The sequence below is a fragment of the Cupressus sempervirens genome, chromosome 4, assembly GCF_028749045.1.
Source record: "Cupressus sempervirens isolate cs-2001-9-10 chromosome 4, ASM2874904v1, whole genome shotgun sequence".
Lineage (NCBI taxonomy): Eukaryota > Viridiplantae > Streptophyta > Pinopsida > Cupressales > Cupressaceae > Cupressus > Cupressus sempervirens.
The window spans coordinates 678,251,006-678,273,039 of record NC_143121.1 but is presented as its reverse complement, the minus strand read 5'-3'; the positions used below and the strand labels follow the sequence as shown (position 1 = coordinate 678,273,039).

At 37.9% G+C, this 22,034-nt stretch overlaps 1 protein-coding gene across 7 annotated transcripts in view; it reads left to right on the top strand.

Annotated features, from left to right (window-relative positions):
* LOC149563071 (Photosystem II reaction center PsbP family protein) overlaps positions 1-22,034 on the top strand; it is a 198,690-nt gene that overhangs the window by 54,568 nt on the left and 122,088 nt on the right. The window contains exon 10 of one of the 7 annotated variants that reach the window (XR_016364017.1): positions 19,170-19,249. The exons of the other annotated variants lie outside the window; for them this stretch is intronic. The gene's annotated coding sequence lies outside the window, so the exon portion shown is untranslated. The remainder of the gene's footprint in view (positions 1-19,169; positions 19,250-22,034) is intronic. 7 annotated transcript variants of the gene reach the window in all.

Here is a 22,034-nt window from a genome sequence, read left to right as displayed (position 1 = left end):
CTTTAGTTTTCTTTCATTTTTTAGCTTTCTCTATTAGAATAAAATGCTTCTATTCTTTACGATTGTTTCCTAAGGAAACATCGTTTTATTCTTTTGTATAAATTGATCTTTCGGTCTTTGTTAATAACAAGCAAGTATTTTACCAATTACTTCCATAATATGGTATCAGAGGCAATACTTAAAATTCTTTAAAAAAAATTATAATTTCTTTTTGAAATTATTTGTTAAAATTTTTTGAAATAATTTTAGAGTTTTCATGTTTGAAAAAAAACCCAGCTAGGCTTTTTGTTCGGATTTTTGGAGTCCTCAACAACAAATCATTGAATTTGTTTGAAGATTGAAGGATCTTGAATTAACGACTGCAAACAAATTTGCATCCCGTGCGATTTTAATATTTTCGTGTAGCAATCTGCCCTCAAAATTTGATTTTCATGAACTCACATTTTCCCTGCTCTCGTTTTCATTGGCTGAGGAACTCGGTGTCTTCTCCACGTGTTTTTTGCAAGGTCCAGTGACGAGTTTGGTGGTTATCTTCGAATCACTGCTCTGCAAATCGAAGAAACAAAAAACGTAGGTCGCTTTTTAGAACAAAAGGTGCCTTTTTTTCCTTCTGATTGTGTGACTTTTGGGCAACAATCTTCCTTCTCCATATTGCTGTAACCTCCTTCTAGCACTTGTCATCTATACATATTGCAAACAAATTTGCATCCCATGTGATTTGAATATTTTCGCGGAGCAATCTGCCCTCAAAATTGTGATTTTCATGAACTCACATTTTTTTCTACTCTCGTTTTCATTGGCTGAGGAACTCGGTGTCTTCTCCACGTGTTTTTTGCAAGGTCCAGTGACGAGTTTGGCAGTTATCTTCGAATCATTGCTCTGTAAATCGAAGAAACAAAAAACGTAGGTCGTTTTTTAGAACAAAAGGTACCATTTTTTTTCTTTTGATCGTGTGACTTCTGGGCAACAATCTTCCTTCTCCATATTGCTGTAACCTCCTTCTAGCACTGGTTGTCTATACATACTGCATTTTTTCGACCCGTTTTCAATATCAATTTTGCTCAAAACCGCCATTACTTGGATTTTTAGTAGCCGGCTAGGGTTTTGCTTGAAACCCTAATTTTTGGGTTCGGAATTTTTTGATCATAGATTTTTGGTGGGTTTTTCGAAACCTCAATTGGGTGCCTCGATTTTTGTGCTTGCTAACGAATCTAGAAAATGACGACATATTCCTTCTGGGTTTTTTGAGCTCTCTTTTGGGCCACTCTCCATTTTTCTAGGTCTTCCATTTTGTTGCTTCGAAGAATGTGCCCTCACAAATTTTCATTGGAAAACGTGCCATGGCATCTCTGACAAACATTCTACTCGAGCACAACTCCAAATTCAATGGTCGAAATTATGGCACTTGTAAGTAGCGAATCATCACAATTTTTTAATATTGGAACACTAATCAACTTGTTTTGGGTGTTACAAAATGTTCGACTACTCCTGGTTCTGATCAAGATACATGGGATTTGAATAATTGGGAGGTAGTGATGCTTCTCAAATTATCTGTGGTTGATGATCAACTTTCTCAAATTCCATCCGGCAAGATAGCTGCCAAGATCTGGGCACATCTCAAAGGTCTTCATGAGACTTCTGACAAAAGTAGAGCCTTCTTTCTGAAAAACACTCTGTTTTCTATTGTCATAGATGAGCGCACCTCGCTCTAGGCACACCTGAATCAGATTTAGGAAATCCGTGATCAGTTACTTGCCATCAGTCACAAGATGGAGGAAGAGGATATTGTGGTTATCACTCTTTGGAGTTTACCAAAGTCCTGCGAGCATTTTATCGGGACTCTCAACATCACATCTTGTGGTATTGATTTCAAGTTCATTGATTTTTGCACCTTGCTGCTTCAGCAAGATCAATGAAAACAACAGTTCAGTAGCAGCTCCAGTTCCACCTCCAGAGAGCAAGCCTTTGCTGCGAAATTCTTTCAGAAGGATAAAGACAAGTTTCAACAACTATCTCAGCATAAGTCTTCTGCTCCAACATCAGATGGTTCCCAAAAGAAGAACATTCAATGCAACTATTGCCACAAGTTTGGACACATGAAGGTTGAATGTCAGAAATGCTTAGCTGCCCAGTCTAAGCAATCGGGTTTGCAGCCCAAAGTCAATAGTGTAGAGCACACTGAGTAGGCGGAATCTGCCTTTTACGCCTTCATGGCTAAAAGACTTGCAGATTATGTCAAGTCATTTGCCTAGTACATTGATTTAGGTGTCTCATCATTTCATTCACCGTAGAGATTGTTTTACTGACTACTAGCCTTATTCAAACTCTTATTTTTGGTGGTGGAGAAGAGTACACGGTTGTCGGCAAAGGCAACATTTAGAGTCAGTTTGTTGGGAGGAATCTCATATGCCTTGATGTGTACTATGTTCCAAGGATGGAATTAAATCTACATTCAGTCAGTTAGTTGCTGTGACATTCTCCACACTTCGCAGTCACCTTCAATTCACATCAGTGCACCATCATTGATCGAGTGACTAAGTCTACTGTTGTAGTGGGTCTTGAAGACCATGGTCTTTTCAGACTTACTGATTCTGGTGATTCTCAGGACTTAGCTATGGCTGCTCGATGGTCTTCTGTCAACACACTTTGGCATTAGCGATATGGGCACTTAATTGTGCATTATCTCTTATAGCTTGCTCAAGATGAGCTTGTTCTTGGATTGCCAGAGATTCAGACTCAACAACTTGGAGTTTGTGACGCGTGCCAGGCTGGGAAGCAACGTCGCACACCTTTCACCAGTGGCGATTCATGGTGGGTTTGTTACATCTCAATTTTTGACCTAATTTGAAATATAGCCGTTGAGGTTCACATGAAGTCAGTTGACAGTTAAATTGGTTATATCTTGTGAAATGATAAAATGGTTAGCCGTTATAATTTTAAGACAAGATAACAAGCTAGATGATCATTAATCACAAATTCATGGAATTGAGAAGATGGTTAACCGTTATGATTATTTATGATTACATAATTTATTATGATAATATAATTTAATTGTGGAGAATTTCTTTGTAGGAAACACATCGAAGGGGTGGAAGCATTGTCAGAAAAGAATTAGGCATAGGAGCATCACCATCACTAGGTAGATGGGTTGAGGACCTAGTGACTTGAAACAAGATACATCTGTGGGGCCCGCATGAGCTATGTAAATAAATAATTTGAGATAAATAAATAATTGAATTAAAATATAAAACGTACCTCAAAGGATTTTAATTGATCTTTCATCATATTATTATAATAAATATTTATATACGTGCATATAAATATAAAAATGAAAACGACACCATTATATTATAATAACTTAATATAATAATGTCACCCCATTGATATACTTACATGAACGTATGCAAGTATATATCATAATAATAATATTCAAGATATAATAACATTTGAATTATAATAATATTTGGACTATAATCTTCCAACTTTATTTTTCCATTTTAATATTCTTTGTTTTTAACCGATTAACACTTGGCAGGATAAATTGACAGTAATCAAATTATAATCTTTCCAACTCTTTCTTCCAACCTTTTTATTTTCCTTTCTTTTTGAAATTGATTTAAACACTTGGCATTTTTAATTGCCAAGATAATTCTTATGTTATTATTTTATAAGAAATTGAGAAGGGGAGTTGAGAGTATTCATTTTTAAGAACCCGACTTCCTCTTATTAGTCACAGCAATAATCTTTAACCGGCGGGAGTCAAGAAACCACCAATTATTATTTAAAAATGGAAGCGGTGAGGATAGAGGGGATCATATATTAACACCTAAACTCCTATATGCAGCGACTTACATCTTACCAACATCTTCTTCTGCCTTTATTATTTCCGATTTCATATTTCTTTTGTGATGAATTCCCTGAAATAACATTTCAAAAGCTTTGTTCAAGCAATATGTTTTGTGCACCTTGCCGTACAAGTATTCCGGTTGAGAATCAGAGATTATATGCATTGAAGTGACGTTTCAAGCAATTGGAGGAAGGCTGATTCAATTGATTTACCAACTTCAGAAAAATCCAAAATTTATATCAGGTCATATATAATCTTTCCAGATTGTGATATTCCAATGTTTTAAAATCAATTTTCCCTAGTAGTCGGCTAGGCTTAGAGACTTCTTTCCTTTCCAAGAATAAGTTATAAGCTTGCTGAATATTCCATGACATTGTTATTGATTTTTCTTCTTAACTATCATAACATCTAGAATCATCATAGAAAAATTTGAATAGTATCTCTTAAGAGAGAGCTTTCTAAGTGCAATAAAACCTAGATGAATTATTTTGTTTGAAAATCAGAATTCAATAATATTTTCAATTGGTCTCAAGAACATATTTCTTTTTAGTCACAGTTCGTGATAAGATATACTAATCAATGAATCCTTTTAGAACTTATGCAAGGAGCAGATTGCTCAGAATTTCCAAACACCTGGGATTCACCGACTGTATAGCCATGTAAGGTGAAGAGGTGGAATGAATCTGCAAGAACATAGAAGAGAAATTAGATATGATTAAATTAATTAATTAATCAATAAATTTTGCAATCTTTAAGAATATATTTTTCAAATCACAAATTGTGATAAGTTAGAACATATATGTTATTTATGAATTGTTGGGAATCAACAGATAGAGTTGATTGCTTTGAGATCCGAACACTTAGGATTCATCGGCTATATAGCCATGGAAAAGGGTGAAGAGGTGAGATGGAGTCTGCAATGACTTGGAAAATAAAAGTCAGATATGATATATTAAATCTAGAATAATATCATTTAATAGCTCATGCATGATCCTGTTATTGTAACTCCTGTTGTCAAGTTTAGAGGTGTGGTTAGATACTAGGATGCTCAGTAGATGATAGATGTTCCAAGTCCAATTTTGGGTAGGGAGGACCTATCTCGGTGGAGATTGTGTGGGGAATAAGTTAAGGTCTGAGGTTGGGTGGTTAAGCCCTTGACAATGTTTCGCCTCTCCCTAAGTTGTTGGGTGTACAACAGACAAAGATAAGCTATACATTCAATTGTTTGCGGAAACATGTATTTTTACTTTTATGATGTATTTGCAAGACTAAGGTAAGCTTAATTGAGTTATATCATCGTTACAATTATTTTACAAATAGTTGCGAGAAATAGATTTATCTGATGGATTGTTATATCAATCTTTCATTTATAAGAATAATAAATATGAGCATATCTTCTAATTTTATGTTATTGCCACAGTCAAGCAATCAGAAGAAAAGGAATGATACAGTGGTATCTGGAACCCTAAATGATATAGTGGTATCTGAAGCCCTAATTGATTTAGTGGTATCTGAAGCCCTAATTGATATAGTGGTATTTGATGCCCTAAATGATCCAATGGTAATTGAAGCCCTACATGGTATAGTGGTATTTGGTGCCCTAAATGATCCAATGGTAATTGATGCCCTAATTGATACAGTAGTATGCAATGCCCTAATTTTATATAGTGGTATTTAATGGTAATTGTCATTTGATTTTTGATATAGTAGTATTGGATGGAAGTCGTTATATGATATTGTTATAGTGGTATTTGTGGACTAATCTGGGTGATTGTAATGACCCTTACTATAAAGGCCACTGAAACCCTCAAACTGGACTTAGGAATTTTGTCAAACAGTTGGCATGTAACCGAATAAGGCTGCAATATTACTAATTGTTGTACAACGAAACCTCAATATATGATGCCAATAATGTATGAACAACAATTCCAGATTATAACACTACCAATCTAAGAGATAGATGACAATATGAAACTCAAATATGAAGTCCAATGCAATTCTGATTTTATGACAGCAAATAGAACTGATTACAATGAGAGACTGTCACAACTATGCACTTCTAATACATCAAGCTCTTGACAATGCAATGTTATGACATGAACAATAACCCAGTTCAGATTTGGAATGCAAATGACGAAACTTTTACAACAGTTATTAATGACTGGAAATAACTATTTATGCAATGACAGTGCTGACTGTTCTAATCCTTAACATGCAATATTTTGGCAATCAATATTTTGTGCACCTGGAATAGCTCCAATTTTGCCGGATATGAATGCTGGATTAATGCCACACGAAGACCTCACAATCTGCCCCAAACCGACTCACAAAATTGCTGCTGCTGCCCAACTGACAGGGCCGTACAGGTACGGCCTGGTACGGCTGCTAGATAAAAATATTGTGGGTGATAGCTAGTGCTGGGTGTAAGCTCCGTGCCACATAATCGGAATACCTCCTGCCAAAAATGACTCATGAAACGGTTATCCCTGTCACTCACAATGTTCCGAGGCAATCCGTGCAATCTGAAAACCTCCCGAAAGAAAACCTTTGCCACCTGAGCTGCTGAGTGGGTAGTGGTGATAGGAAAGAAATGAGCATATTTTGTTAATCTATCTACCACCACATAAATACAATCCCGTCCTTGCACCTTGGGCAAACCTGTGATAAAGTCCATGGAGATGCACTCCCACTTCCTGTCAAGGATCGGAAGTGGCTGTAGGAACCCTGCCGGATAGGTGTGTTCTTGTTTGTTTTGCTAGCAAACAAGACACTCTCGAACGTACTGCAAAACATCAGCTTTCAGCCCCTTCCAAGTGAACCGCTCTCGAACTGTCCTGTAAGTCTTGAAGTACCCGGGATGGCCTGCTGTCGGTGAGTCGTGAAATGCTCTCAAAATCAGTTGCTTAACCTTCGATCCCGGGACTAGGTAAATCTTGTTCTTGTAAATGATTAAATCATCTACAAGTGTGTATCTGGTATCAATCACTGTTCCCTCCACTATATCGAAGGCCCATGTATCCCTGGCATACTCTGCTATAATCAAGTGTCGCCAATCCTCTGATATCTGAACCATAAGAGTGAGGTGTGGCCTTCGAGATAGAGCATCTGCAACAACATTCTGAGTTCCCTTGACATATGAGATGTCAAAATCATATGCCTGCAACTTACTTACCCACTTTTGCTGGCGATCATTCAGGTCCCGCTGTCCCAAGAAATGCGTCAAACTGTTATGATCAGTTTTAATACAAAACTTGCTAACCACAAGATATTGTCTGAATTTGGCCAAAGCATGCATGATGGCCAACATCTCCTTATCATATATACTGAATGAACACTCGGGGCCTCTGGGCTTCCTGCTCTCATAAGCTATGGGGTGCTTATTCTGCATAAGTACAACACCTACTCCCTCTCCAGATGCATCACATTGAAGCTCAAATGGCTTCGTGAAATCAGGTAATGCTAGAACTGGGCACGTAGTCATTATCTCCTTAAATCTCATAAAACAGTCCTGTGCCTTCTGAGTCCACACAAATTCCCCTTTTTTCAGTAGATCTGTCATGGGAGCTGCATGTCGTGAGTAGCCACTGACAAACCTGCGATAGAAACCACATAAACCAAGGAACCCCCTCAACTGTGTAAGGTTCTCTGGTGGAGGCCAATCAACAATAGCGCGAATCTTTTCAGGATCCATCCGCACTCCATCTGCACTAATAATGTGTCCCAAATATAACAGCTCGGTCATCCCTAAGTCACATTTGGACTCTTTTGCATACAAGGACTCCTTCTATAAAATGCTCAACACTGTCTCCAAATGCTCTAGATGCTCTTGCCATGATCGGCTATAGATCAAAATGTCATCAAAAAACACCAGCACGAATTTTCTCAACTGATGGTGGAAAACTCTGTTCATAGTGGACTGGAAAGTGGCAGGTGCATTGGTCAGACCGAAAGACATGACTACAAACTCAAAGTGCCAACAATGACATCTGAAAGCAGTTTTCTCAATATCCTGTTCACGGACTCTGATCTGGTGATATCCTGTTCTCAAATCAATTTTCGTGAAATAACAAGCCCCATGCAATTCATCTATCAACTCATCAATGCGAGGAATGGGATACCTGTTCTTAATGGTTCTCTTATTTAATTCCCTGTAATCAACACACATCCGAAGAGTTCCATCCTTCTTTTTTACCAAAACAACAGAAGATGCAAAAGGTGACTTACTTGGTCGGATGTGCCCCATAGCTAGCAACTCCTTGATGGTCCTTTCGATCTCATCCTTGAGTCGCTTTGGGTGTCGATATGGTGTGATCATGATAGGCTTAGCACCTTTCTCCAACTCAATAACATGCTCAATGCCTCTGTCCGGTGGCCTGCCTGGTGTAATCTCACTGAATACCTTTTCGTACTTAATCCTCAATTTCTGAATATCAGGATGATATTCCATCTTATGTTGCTTCTCCTGTGTAGGTGTCAAAGTACAAACTGCTGCCCACTCTATATCATTATGCCTAGTTAATCTCTCTAGCCGCCTAAATGAGATAGTCCTGATGTCTCCATTACGGATAGCCTTAAGCACATGAGTCCTACCATTCACTTCGAATTGTATCTCCATATCCTCTAGTCTCAGGGTAACCACCTTCAATGAATGAAGCCACTGCATTCCAAGTACTATATCCATGTCACCCATGTTGACCACATGATAGTCCGCCTTAAACTCATAGTTGTTCAGGCGCAAAGGTAGGTCTCGTACCATCCTGTCACAACGAAGAGTGTATCCATCAGCTACCTTGACTCTTAGTCCCACAAACTCCTCAGTAATGAGTCCACGCTTCTCCACGAATCGTGCATCAATGAAATTATGTGTGGCACCTGTGTCCAATAATGTAATAACCCTCTGCCCAGCCAAAACTCCCCGAAGTCTGAAAGATCCCTCTCTTTGGATACTAGACAGTCGTGCTTCTTGTAAATGTAGCTCTGTTCCCTGCTGTTGCCCTGCACTGTCTATCTCCTGCTCTCCCTCTGCTTCATCAGGATCCTCATCATGATGTTCTGAACTATCTGAATCTGAGCCTTCGTAATAAGCCCACATTGCTCGATTGGCCTTCCCTTTTGGCCTCATAGGACAGTCATGGCCATACTCATACGGGCCTTTGCAATAGAAGCATAGCTTCTTCCTACGCAAGTCATTAAGTGTCTCCTTGTCCAACCTCTTACTTTCCTCCTTAGGTAGCTGTGCCTCTCTATGAAAGGGTTTCCTGTCCCTATCTTTTCCTGAAGGGAAACTCTTTGCCTGGAATTTATTTTTAGAAGCTGAAGAGGAATCCATGTCACGAGCTTTCTTAATGGCTTCCTGCAAAGTGGGAGGGTTGAGAGCTTTAATCCACCCTCTCAACGAATCAACTAGCCCATCCATAAATAAAACCAATAGCCTCCGTTCAGATACATCTGTTACTAACACTGCAAGTTTCTGAAACTCTGAAATGTATGTTTCCAATGATCCCCATTGTTTAAGCTGAGCTAACTCCTTGAAATGGAGTTCTGGATCCTTCTTATCAAAATGTTCAATCAGTCTCTCCGTAAACTCCACATATGAGGTAATGTGTGCATGACCCATAGTGATCATACCATGATGCCACCACTCGTGTGCTAACCCATCCAGGTGAATTGCTGCATACTTAATAGCTTCTTCCTCAGACATAGGGTTCAATTGAAAGTATGTGTCAAGTTTTTGAACCCAAGCTCTTGCTGTAGACTTCCCCGAGCCATCAAAATATGGTAATTGAAATTTTCCTACTTTCTTTCGTAGCTCATAGCTCTGAGTCTTGTCATGTCCACGGGGCATATGCTTCATCCGCACATCCATATACTCTCTAAAGGTGATTGCAGCTGTAAAATCTAGACCTCCTGCTTCCCAATCTCTCCTCAGCTGATCCTGTATGCCAGTGATCTGGGGTTCTGGTACTGGCTGCTCTGGAGCTCTAGGAAGGAACGTGGGAAACATAGGTCTCGAACTCACTGTCCTAGCTTGCTGGGGTGCATGACCGAAATTGTTCCCAATTTGTTCGCCTCCATTATGTATCCCATCCTGATTATTCCCATTCTGATAGTTACCATTCTGATTATTTCCTCCACCTATGTTAGCGTTCAACCCCATTTGACGAGCCATCATCTGCATCATAAGCTCCATTCTCTGATTCTGTTCCTGGGCTCTTTGTTCGGCTAATCGCTGTCCCTGTGCCAAGGTGTCTAATAACTGTAAAAATCTTTCCTCTTGCTGATCTGGACCGGCATTCCCGCCTCTATCCATATTGTAGTCGTAGTCTTGATCAAAGAATACCTCCCCTGTGTCTGTATGACTGGATTCTATGTCCACCTGTACAGATGAGCTAGACTGTTCGCTCTGCAGGTCTGAAATCCTATCGTGTCTTGCTTTGGTATTGCGGAAATTATAAAGCCTCTGTCGCATGCTCATAAATGTTCTGATTTTAGTGTTTTGACATTTCGTCAAACACTTTCCCTTCTATCCAGCTGTTCCAAATTCCCTATAAGACCTCCACAGGATGGCAGGACTTATAGCTCTGATACCACTGTAAAGACCCTTACTATAAAGGCCACTGAAACCCTCAAACTGGAATAGCTCCAATTTTGCCAGATATGAATGCTGGATTAATGCCACACGAAGACCTCACAATCTGCCCCAAACTGACTCACAAAATTGCTGCTGCTGCCCAACTGACAGGGCCGTACAGGTACGGCCTGGTACGGCTGCTAGATAAAAATATTGCAGCATTTTTTGTCACTCCAAAAGCAATAAATCTGGGCGCCTAGGGTTGCTGAATAACCCCCTAAAATATGAAATTCATCCGTCAAGCCAATTAGGAGTTATGAGCAAAAACGTGGGTCCAAACCCTGGACTGGCAATCTGAAAATAATGCACAACTGTGTCTTCAAACCCTGTTAATCAATCCACAAATGCTAGGGCACAACTGAAACCCTTATTCCAACCAAAGTAAACCCTTATAACTGAATCTCAATGAAGTCCAAATGAGATGGCTGCATTACCAACTCCTCAAATGCAACAGTTCAGGTGATATTTCACACCGTCAAAGTCGCCAATCCAAGGGAATGATTCGTTCCCAAAGATCAAATAATAATTTGCAGACCCAAGAGACTACAAATTTGCTCCACAATGGAAGAAGTAGAAGAAATCTCAAATCCAAGCATGTCCAAATGAGAGGCCCAGCCCTCTATTTATTCACTTTTCTAAGAAGTTGCTAGAACTTCTAGAAACATCCTTTATAAAATCTCATTATAATGCACTTTTTATAATAAAGTAATTTTATAAAATAAAAAGTGCAACTCAACTTAAAATTATAACATGTAGGCCCCAATAACACATAATAATAAAATATAACCTCTTAACACTTCTTCAAGAGCAAGATATGACCATCTGATCCGTAGAATTGACTCTCTCTCCACACCATTTGCCTACGAGAGTCTGGAATAGGCAAATCCATGATCAATGCCATGTCGAACTAAAGAGGGGACATTACAGTGATTGCAGAAGCATCCTTACATTGAATTTTCGGTTCAAATTCCATGGTATGTGGATTTGATTTCTATAGTAAATTCATTGATGGTGTTTTAAGTTCTTAGTTAAAAAATTTTGTTTAACTGATTTTAACCGTCAATCTCTTTCATATGTACGAAACTGCTTTAATTGTCTTCCTATGAAATTGAAGTAATAACTGTATTTCTTTGAGCATGTTAGTTTTTAATTAAGACTCAAGAAAATTGGTTGTTACAGAGCTTCTCAGGTACTTCAGCTTGTTCATGCCAATATTTGCGGCCCTATGGCCACTCCTCCTGTTCTTGGGTCCAGGTATTTTCTGTTGTTTGTTGATGATTTCAGTAGAAAAATGTGGGTGTATTTCCTTAAAAAGAAATCATATGTGTTTCCTGTATTTTAGAAGTTTAAACCTTTAGTTGAAAAAGAGTCTAGGAAATCTATTATTACTCCTAGATGAGACAATGGGGGGGAATTTTGTTCTAATGTTTTCTCCAGCTTCTTGGATACACATGGCATCAAACACCAGTTAACCACACCCTACACAGTACAAAAAAATAGTGTAGTTGAATGTTGGAACAAGAGAATCACCGAGATGGCTCGATCCATGCTCGAACACAGACATGTTTCGAAGAAGTTTTGGGCAGAAGCAGTTAAAACTGCAATTTATCTATTGAACCGGTCACCCACAGTGGCGGTCAAAGGTAAAACTTCGGAAGAGGCTTGGTCAGGTCGCAAACCCAAAATCAGTCACTTGAAGGTTTTTGGCTACCTTGCTTTTATTTGGATTCCTGATGCGTCACGCACCCAGTTGGATGCTAAGAGTCAGAAACTCATGCTTGTTGGATATAGCAGTCTTTACAAAGTCTACCATTTGATCGATGTTGAGACATCTCGTCTCATCTACAGTCGTGATGTAGTCTTTGATGAGCAAAGAGGACCTTTCATGCCTATTTCTCCTGTTCCTAATCCACCAGACTAGCCTACAAAGGCTCATGATTTGGGAGTTCGACTTCCATTAGGTCCACCTGATGGGAGGGTTCCAGTAACTCCTACAATTCCAGTTATACCAGTGATACCTGTATAGACACCTTCGACTCCTCCTGCAGGATCACCTTGTTTGAAGATGCTTCACTTGAGTTTGGTCCAGATTCTTCTGATGAGGAACCTGTTGATCAAGCATCTCCTGATACTCATGTTGGTCATTCTCCTATCCGGCCTAAGTGGTGGACTAAGACACTTGTCGATCTTTGTGATGATGAGCTCATTGATGGGAAAATTGCTCAGAAAAAGAGCAAAACTACAGATTCTATTAACTTTACTCTCATGACCAACATTCACAGTGTGTTTGAACCTTAAACATACTCCGAGGCTAAAGGAATTCCAGAGTGGGAACAGGCCATGCAATATGAACACCAGAGCCTGTTGAAGAACAACACTTGGGTCCTTTCTGATCTTCTGCCAGGGAAGAAACCCATTGGTTGCAAATGGGTTTACAAAATCAAATGCAAATCGGATGGTACTTTGGACAAGTACAAAGCTTGTTTAGTGGCGAAGGGCTTTTCTCAGTGTTAGAGCATTGATTATGAGGAGACCTTTGCTCCTATTGCAAAGATGAGCACCATTAGATTAGTCTCTAAGTTGTCGATTCGGGTTAGGGGACAGATTCGGGTTTGGGTTCGAGTTCATGGGTTCGGGCAATTTTTTTCCCCATTTGGGTTCATGGGTGGGTTCATGAGTATATATATATATATATATATATATATATATATATATATATATGCAAAAAAAAAGAAACTTACATAGTTGTAAAACTAACTTACTAAGTCATTTCATAGCGTGAAATTTGAATATATCAATGTTACTTGATTATTGATCAATTCCAAATGTCAAAGATAAACATTAAATGCTCACTCATTAATCTATGTTAATGTTGTAAATAAAATCATACATTGAATTACAAAAATGCAAAATGGAATTTCAAAATATAGACTACTTCATCAGATTGATAGCTAATAAATTATAATTTAATAAAGTTTGAAACATGGTGATAAATCATAAATGAGTCAATGACAAATGTTTAAACATAGTTTATCGATGATCATAGACTCACAGTATCAAAGATGCAAATGCCCTTAAAGGGTCAAATGGGTCATCAAAATATGAGGCATCAATGGCTTCATCCTCATCTATATCATTTTCCTCATCATTGGAACCCAAACCGGTTCCACTAGCCCCAGATGCAACCACATCCTCCTCCTTGTCCTCCTCAACATTTAGCAAAGCAATTTTAGATATATCCTGAATAGTCATATCCAAGTCAGAAGTCTCGGGTAGTATATCCCACAACTTCTTTGGTCCCTTCTTATATCCTGGATCTTTGCGTGATAAGAGGCACCAGTTGTCGTGAATAAATACCAAGTCCTCTGCTTTCTTCGAACCCAACTAGTTACGCTTCACTGAGTGGATAAAGGAGTATGTACTCCAATTCCGTTCAGCAGAAGAAGAGCTCGCAACCTAGAGAGACAACCAATGCAATTTAAATAAAATAAAAATTGTAATTTTACAATACAATAGGAATTTAAGGGTGCTAATTTGACAAGCTAAGTGGCCATAAGAAAAGGAAAAAAAACTTAAATACATACTTGTGACAAGACCTTAATTGCAAGATGTTGGAGGTACATGTAACTTTGCTCATGTAAGTACCACCATCCAATGACATTCATTCTACTTTGGTCATTGATTGCATCAGGGTCTACATTTTTGCCTAAGACAAAATCAACAAATTATCTCCTAACATTCGATGCCACATCAGGATCACTAAAGAGCCTGCTAAATGCCCTCTTATACCTAGTAGCAACTTCAGGATCTCTGTATGGTGCCACTCTACTAGGAATAGAAAGAATCTCACCGCTATAATATCTGAGAGAAAGTGCATATGCTAGGAGGTATAAATGTGTAATCATCTTGTTCCAGCGATGTAGAACAATTTTCTTCACCTTATTGTACAAGGTATCCTTAGGATCTTGCTCTCTCCTCTGAATGACCTGGGATGTCAAATGATGTACATGTAAGTTATCTTGATGTAGTGTTAATAACTTAATTAAAATGAAAAATAAAAATCTCTCAATAAACAAGGATAAAATATTGTATAAAAATTTAAACTTACCGGTTTCATTCTTTCTAGCATGGAGTCCATGGCATCATATATGACCCCCAAACAAAGCTCATCGGTGTCGGCATACTGAAGCATAGACATGATGGGCTTGGTGAGTTCTAATGCATATTCCACCCTATTCCAAAAATCATCACTCAAGATCATATCCTTTACAGTTTTAGCCCTTTCTATATTGGCTTGCTTCCATCCACCCCATTTGTTGTTAGTAACCATTTGACACAATGCTTCTTTCACTCTCACAAGTTGTCTAAAGACGATTGTGTGTGAAGCAAACCTTGTTTCAACAACCTATTACCATGTTAATTCCAATTGTAAGTTAATATAATAACACATTTCAAATATCAAATATGTTAACAACACAAAAAAAATGTATTCAATTATGTAAAGGATGATACAAAAATTAAAATGATAAATGAAGCCAAATAAAGTTTAAAATTTACCTTCAATAATTCCAAGTGGGAGAAAGTTCTGAAAATTGCTTGTGACATATGGTGGTTTTTCACAAACATTTGGATTTACTCACCCTCCTCATACACTTTTTTCACCCATTCAATTTGGGTGCCAATTGCTTTCATCACCAAGTTCAAGGAGTGGATAGTGCATGGTGTCCAAAAGATATGCTCATATTGTGCTTCTACCAAAACAGTTGCAGCCTTACAAACTTTAGCATTGTCCGTTATTACTTGGACAACATTGTCAACTCCCACGGACTCTATGGATTCAATGAGAAGTTCGGCAATAAAATTTGCATTCTTTACTTGCCCTTCACAATCAGCTGCCCTCAAAAACATTGCCCCCTTGGGGCAAAAAACAATCACATTTATTAATGGATGGTTTTTGCAATCTTTCCATCCATCAGAGACAATGCTCAACCCCGTTTGGATCCAGGAATCTCTTATCAGTTTGAGGAGGTTTTCTACATTCTTTCTTTCACTATGCAATATGATGGTTCTCAACTTTTCATATCCAAGGGCTCGGTAGCCATGAGGTGCTTCATTTATTGCTTGCACCATTTCTCTCCAATAAGGTGATCTCACTAGATTGAATGAAACACCATTTGTAATGAGGCAACGCCCAATCTTTATGTCAACAATTTCTCTCTTTTCATTTTCAAATACCTTTTCTAATGGGCCTCTCTTGTGGGATGGGGGTGTTTCTATTTCATCTTCATCTACAAATGGGGTAAGTAGGAAGGGATGTGGTCTAGTGGTTGTTTGAGAGGGTGGTGTTGGTGGTTTTTGCTTTGATTTATCTTTTTCCTCCTTTGACACTAAGCTATCAGCCTCTTGTTGTTCTTTTAACATGCTTGCTATTTGAGTAGCCGACAACCCCTTTTTACCTCCCTCTAGGGGCCCCGCACACATGCTAATCTCTTGACTTGGTGGGTCAAATGATGTTTAACTCGGTAATATGAGCTTCTATATTGGTTTTGGCAAAAATTGCATTTCCATATATACACCCCCCCCACCCACACACACACACACCCACACACATTTTTCAATTCTTGTTGTATACTTCCACAAGGGAGAGCTTTTATCAATTTTAAATCTTTGGGATCCCTCCCCACCCATTGAATCCTGACTACTCATTCTATGATTCTTGTAATCTATAAATTTTTTTTTTCAAAACCTATACAAAACTTGTTAAAAAATTAGAATAATAAAAAAACTAAAAACAAACTATGAAAGAAGCAAAAGGAAGTATCAAATGCATACCTGGAACACTCAGTAGTGATTATTTGAAGGATTTGAGACTCCACAAACAATCCTTACAACTTTCTCTTCAAACTTGTAAAATGGCCACATCAAAATGAGATAGCAAAATGAGAAAGCAAGTGAGAGATTAGATGAATGAAAAATATCTAATATGCCTTCCTTTAGGGTTTGAAAAAAAACAATAAATAAACTCATTTAAAATGTTTTTACGATCACTTTATGGCCCCACATGCCGCGGGTCCAAGTAGGGTCCGTGTTTGGGCTTGTGGGCCCACTTGGATCCGCGCTTAGGCAGATCCACAGGCCCAAACACGGACCTTGCCTGGACCCAAAGTGGACCTAGGCTTGAATCCGGACTCGGACCCGAGCGCCAGGGTCTGAGCCTGGCAACTCAGATTAGTCCTAGTCATGGCAGCATAGTTTGGCTGGAAGGTCCATTAGATGGACATCAAGAGTGTTTTCCTGAATGTTGATCTCTATGAAGAGGTCTACATGACGTAGCCTCCTGGTTTCAAGGTCGCTGGTAAAGACCATCAGGTTCTTAGATTGGTAAAAGCTCTCTATGGCTTGAAGCAGGCCCCTCGGGCATGGTACATAAAAATTGATAAGTACCTCAGTGATCAAGGCTTCAAGAGGAGTTCTTTAGACTCAAATGTGTACATCAAGATTACTGATAGCGACAACATCCTTCTAGTTATTTATGTGGATGATTTGATCATCATAGGCAGCTCAACATCTTTGATTTAGGGAATCAAACAAAACTTATGCCATTCTTTTGATATGATTGACCTTGGGCTCATGCATTATTGCCTAGGTGTTGAAGTTTGGCAATAGTCTTCTGGTATATTTATCTCTCAATCCAAATATGGCAAGACCCTGTTAGACAAATTCCGTATGTAGGACTGCAAGCCCGCATCTACACCTATGGAAAAAGGTCTCAAGTTATCTGCAAAGTCTGATTCTTCTTCTATTGATAATACTACATACAGGCAACTAGTAGGCAGCCTCATCCACCTCTCTGCTACTAGCCTTAATAGTAGCTTCTTAGTTAGCAATATTTCACGTTTTATGACAACTCCTAAGGCTGATCATTGGATGAAAACAAAGCGTGTGCTTCGTTATGTGAAGGGCACTTCAGATTATGGACTTTTGTACTCTTGAAGTTCTAATCCTAAACTCAATGGGTTCACAGATTCGTAGGCTCTGTTGATGATAAAAAGTCAACTTTTGGATGTGTTCAGTTTGAGATCTGGTGCAGTCACATGGACCAGTAAGAAGTAGCAGACAATTTCTCTCTTCTCTACAGAGGCCGAATATAGAGGGACTGTTAAGGTAGGATGTGAAGCTGTTTGGCTTTGTCGGATGCTTGGGGATATGCAAATGTCACCACTAGGACCAACCACTCTGTTTTTTGATAACGAAGGCATTATTGAGTTAGCACGAAATCCAGTCTTCCATGAACGAATTGTTCATTGTCATTACATACGACAACTAGTTGAAGATGAGACTATAGATTTGTAGTATGTTCCTACTACAGATCAAACTATAGACATTCTCACCAAGCCTCTTCGTCCTGATAAGTTTGTCAAATTTAGAGGACAACTTGGTGTTCTAGATAGATTAACCATTAAGGGAGGGTATTACAATAATAGATAAGTTGTCTATGATTAGTTAATAGTTATCTATTGTAAATATCTAGTTAGCTTTAGTTGCTTTCGTTTTTTAGCTTTCTCTATTAGAATATAATGTTTCTATTCTTTATGATTGTTTCCTAAGGAAACATCGCTTTATTCTTTTGTATAAATTGATCTTTCGGTCTTTGTTAATAACAAGCAAGTATTTTACCAATTACTTCCATAATAGGTGAGCCCATGATTCAGTGTCCAACCTAGAGCTTTGATACCATATATAAAAACCAAAATTTTTCTAATGCTTATTTACTCTTTACTTTAATAAATAAAGTAATCTAGCTTCCTAGTCACATGACAAAGCATCAAGGATTATAATTGATTAACGACATTCTCATGATAGGCCTTAAATACCAATTTAAGTTAACCAAATAAATTACATAAGATAAGTGAATGCTATCTCATTGGAATATTTTAACTACCATTTCATGTAAGTAAGAATTAGCTGCATAGTATATGTATGTAGCTGAAACTAAAGTAAGATACAAAATAAAATAACAAACATAGTTATTAGTAGGATTCAGCTCACACCATGCTAAGTGAAATAGAACCGATCTGTCTTGCACAAGCCTTGGCATTGGAGGAGAGGAGAAGCATTGCTAGAGGCTTAACCTCCCAACCATGGATCTAATGTATCCCCACTTATTCTTAATTGAGAATGGCCTACCTTACATGAGATAAGGCACGTGTACACCATCTCGTCCTGCCACTTGAGCATCCTGGTGTTAAGAGTGTCAACTACACAAATGACTAGACTGCGGAACTCTCCTAATAGACTATCCATCCAATTGTGAGTTATCCCGATCTCTAGTGATCATAGCAGCATCATTCGCCACTAAACTTACCCTGGCCAAGGATTTCAAGGCACTTTGTGTTACATCCCAATTTTTTTATCTTTTAAAATAATATTATAGCCGTTGTAATGGTTAGTTAGATACTTTTGGATATCATGATCTTGTGAAATGGAAGTTATGATTAACCAAATTGATTCATGTGTAAATGACTTGTTAGTTGGTTTCTATTATTTTGACTAAAAATGAATGCTTATATTTAAGATAAATGTTAGCGGTGGTTAGCCATTGTGACAGTTATCAGTTGTTGTGTTTTCCTTGATATTTTAATTTAAATGGAGGAATATGTTATTATTGTGGAATATGCATTTTTGGTACAGGAGCAGATGAAGGGGGGGAAGCATTGCTAAACAGTGTTCAAGGAATGGGGCATCAATTTAGTCTATTGTCAAACCATCAGGTATGGGATCTAACTACCTTGATGAAGGATTTAATGACTAGGCAATGGAGTATACCTTGGATAGTCATGAGCTACTTGGTCAATTTTTTCATAACAAGGGAAATATTAAACATTTAATATTATAACAAGAACTATTACCTCTCTTTTATTTTGAGACTGTGGAAGTGGTCAACATTATAACTCTACATACATATATGATGCCACCATGATACTCTGATAATATCTATGAATTGCACTTACATGTATATATACATATATGCGTGCATACCTAGAGAGAATATAATGATTAGAAGTAATTATACGTACTCTCAAATTACACACGTGTATAGATATATGTATATGTAGGTACAATTATAGGTAGAATTCAATAACATGATGACATAACATCTATATATATATATATATATTTGTTTTAAATTATGAGAAAAAAATATAATTGTTATGTTTTATTATGACTCCAAAATGATGAGTGTTGCCACCTTCTTATTAACATCAGCTTTTAAATTTGAATTATGGAGTTCTTGTAACCAGTATCGAGCTCCTTCTTGTAACCGGAAGTGGGAGGCTATCCCTTCTCCGCAGTTGAAGGATCATTTTCATTTTTTGTCTCATTCTTGTATGCGATTGCTCTCTAAACCAAGTACTATCTCACCTTTCTGCCTGTATTTTGGAGTGTAATACCACACTAAATCTGCTGTATTGAGTTGCATGGGTGGAAGCCATAGCATGAAAAGTTGTTGCCAAGGAATCGCGCCAACGATTGTTTTGTTTTCTTTCCTCAGGTCATGAAACGTTTCACAATTTATTCTCATTTCATGCTATGCTTGTCCAATGCAAAACTTCTCTTTTTATATTTATCATTTCCAAATGTTGTAGTATCATGATCATAAGCACGATTGTGAATTTGAGAAGCATCAACCCTGCTCTTTTCTTTATGTATGACAAGTCCTTATCTATGTACATTGAATGTATGCCCGTAGGGACGAAACTGCTATAATCCCCTTGGAAAGGAATGCTCAACAATTGTTATTGAATAATATTTTTATGTTGAATAAGGTTTGCTGCATCTTTGGCTTGAAGTACTTTCTGATTTCTCTAGTACTTGTTATATACCAGCTGTGGTTATAATTAGAATGGTATTCACAAACAAATCAGATTGATAATAATCTCATAATTACCAGCAGTCTCCTAGGATGTACCCAAGGCCGGTAGAGCCAAGTGTAAATGGGTGAAGAGGAGAGGTATTCCTACAAGAAAGATAAACTATTAATCAATGTCTTAATTGTATGAACACTTAAAGAAAGAAGTTTCTCAAGTCCAAGTCAGCTCATGATTGTCTAAGATATAATTGGTTGTCAAGTCGAGCTGTGGTGATCGTGTTGTTCAATGCCCACCTAAATCCTTGGCCAAGGTAGATTAGAGGCATGCTTGCCACATATGATCACTAGAGGTTGGGAGTGCTAGCTGACAGAGGGAAGGTTGATGGAGGAATTCCTCAGCCTTGTCTACTGCTTAGCTGACACTCTAACACTGGTATGCTTTGGATGGTAGGACTATGGTGTCCCAAGCCTAACCCGGGGTAGGGAGGGCCTTTTTTCGTAAGAGATTGTGTGGGGATATGTTAAGGTCCATAGTTGGGAGGTTAAGCCTATGTCAATGCTTCTCCTCTTCATCAAATGCCGAGACTTGCACAACTCATCGACAGTTATTTCAGTTCATGTATGGATTCTAAATCTTTTAATTGTATGTACTTTTATTTTACTTTGAAATGTATAGATGTAAAATGCATAAATCGGTTTGTTCCTTTCAAAATTAACTGTAGAAGTCAGTTATGGAAGTTAACTTAGTTGTCTTTCATATGAAATGGATATAGTCGTTATTTAAAATTGATTTTATAGCTTGTATAATCAATTCAGATATAGTTTAATCTTTGTATGATGTATTGTTTCTAAATTACTTCATGTTATTCCGTTATGATTTTTAGTCATAATTTTAGAATATGTACTTTAATTTCAGTGTAATAAAAATGGTATGTTACACTTTGTGCCCGATCATCCACCGCTCGACTTGATAGACCAGACAACAACCTTTTCCCCACTATGAGCTGACTAGATTATCATTTTCAGTTTTGATATATTTCTTTGTTTTCTACAGGCCATTCATGATGTCCATTTTATATGGACTACACCTTTCATCTTTTCCATTCTTGGCTATCCCAGATGAATTCTAGTGTACTTTGCAGCTTTCATTATGTTGATAAATGATTTAAGGTAACATCTTTTTCCCTTAAGAAATTTTAAAAAGGAAGATAAGAGCTATAGCCAAACCCTTTCAGCCATAGCTAGGCTTCTCAATCTCAGAAACATATGAGGTCAATGCCTTTGTATTGGAAAGATCATGGCATATACCCAACATTCATCTCATTATGTTGCATAAGCATTTAGAAGCAAAAAAAAATATAGAAAGACAGAGATCCACTATAAGCCCCACAGGCTCCTTGTATGACTGTTATAAAAGTCTGATTCCAGTTGAATTGTCTTGCATTTACTTGACAAGGTCTGCCCGGACCAACATGGACAATCTTTGCACTAAGCTCTAATAACGATTAAGCAAGACATAACATAGATAAATTTTAAGAGAAAACGTCTTGGTAAGAAAGCTGTGATGCAATTATATAGCACTTGTCCTTCTTCTGTTGTCCAAGCTATGAGCTCCAATGATACACATTAGGAGACTCTAACCAGCAAATGCTAGTAAGCTAATAATTGTATGTATAATAATTCAA